Source organism: Frankliniella occidentalis, unplaced genomic scaffold (assembly GCF_000697945.3).
Source record: "Frankliniella occidentalis isolate FOCC.00 unplaced genomic scaffold, Focc_3.1 Scaffold328, whole genome shotgun sequence".
NCBI classification, from domain to species: domain Eukaryota; kingdom Metazoa; phylum Arthropoda; class Insecta; order Thysanoptera; family Thripidae; genus Frankliniella; species Frankliniella occidentalis.
This window is the reverse complement of record NW_026267451.1, coordinates 136371-137680: the sequence shown is the minus strand read 5'-3', so window position 1 is coordinate 137680 and position 1310 is coordinate 136371. Positions and strand designations below refer to the sequence as shown.

The window sequence follows — 1310 nt, the reverse complement described above, 5'->3', positions numbered from 1 at the left end:
GGCAGGCCAAGCAGGCCCGGCCCCTGCCGAACGGAGTTGCCGGCGCAGCGAAGCGAAGCTGGCAACTTCGTTTGGCGGAAGGGCGGGCCTGCTTGTTAACAGCTAGGTGGGAAGAAATCTTTAGATTGAAGGAAACTATTGTAATGCAAGAGCATAACAAACGGGGAAGTAGCTTTTAATCTCTTTCTTCCTGCTGATTCTGGTAGAGGGTCCATGGAGTGTCTCAACCTTATAGTAAGTTACACTCCAAAAAGCTGACCTGTTTGTTTTCAATACAGCCAGTTTAGTGGAGGGCACCATACTTAAAAGTTTTACTCTGTCCATCACCGCTCTGTAAGCTTGGGGCTCAAGTCTAGTCTCCAGTTGTCCGAGTCCAAGTTTCCTGATGTAGTCTTGAAGATGTTGTTTGCGTCGAGGCACAGTAAAATGACAGTAGTATCATTTCAGAAAGGAGTTGAGAATCATTCTACTTCTTACTCTCACTTACACTGCATCTTCTAAAAATGAGGCATGAGGCATGAGGCAAGAAGGAGCCGTGGACTACTAGGATAGGCAAACCCGCCCGCACCCGTGCATGCGGTGCAGTATTACTACAACAGGGCGCGGCACGAATCACCAACCTGGTGCCAACGTGGAGGAATGTTGGGACACAGCAGTTCAGAAAGGCGTTTCCATAAACCCTTTTCTGTAAGACTCTGAAAGGTTTATGGATGATTCCTTGAGCAGTTTAAATAATGAGGCAGCTTGTGGTATCATATTGCATGATTTTTGCAAAATCAAAATGAGAACATGTGCATAACAATGCTGGAATACACTATCAGGGACTTGCTCCTTGAGACGTGCTTGCACTCCAGTATGAACGCCCGCCACGTTTCCTGCACCGTCAAAAGAATACCCAACAATGTCATTAATATCTAGTCTCAGTTTTTAGGTGTAGGCTGAATGAAGGTGAGAAGCGCTTCCCCTGAGGTGTGGGATGCTGCAGAAATATCGAGAAGAACCTTAACAGGTCCAAATTCATCGACCAATCGACCAACAAGAGATAACATCTCTTTTACGCTAATGTCTTGGCACCCATCAAGAGATATACTGAATCTGCCGCCATTCGCAATAATCTTATCTCTGATAATAGCTTGTATCATGGAAGAAATAATATTGAGTAGCTTGCAAATAGTGGTAGGGCTCATAAATGTAACAAGAGACCCTCTGCCCTTTGAAGAAGTGTTCTTTTCGTGCCTGACTTTACTTGCTCCGACGCACTTCAACATATGGTCCCGAAGTATCGGGTCGTACAACGACCTACTCTTTAC

The 1310-nt window shown here is 45.6% G+C and overlaps 1 long non-coding RNA gene across 1 annotated transcript in view; it reads left to right on the top strand.

The window, feature by feature from the left end:
* The window catches only part of LOC127751066 (uncharacterized), a 1374-nt gene extending 870 nt beyond the window's left edge, over positions 1-504 (top strand). The window contains exon 2 of the long non-coding RNA XR_008011959.1: positions 107-504. This is a non-coding gene — a long non-coding RNA (uncharacterized LOC127751066). The remainder of the gene's footprint in view (positions 1-106) is intronic.
* The last annotated feature ends 806 nt before the right edge of the window (positions 505-1310 follow it).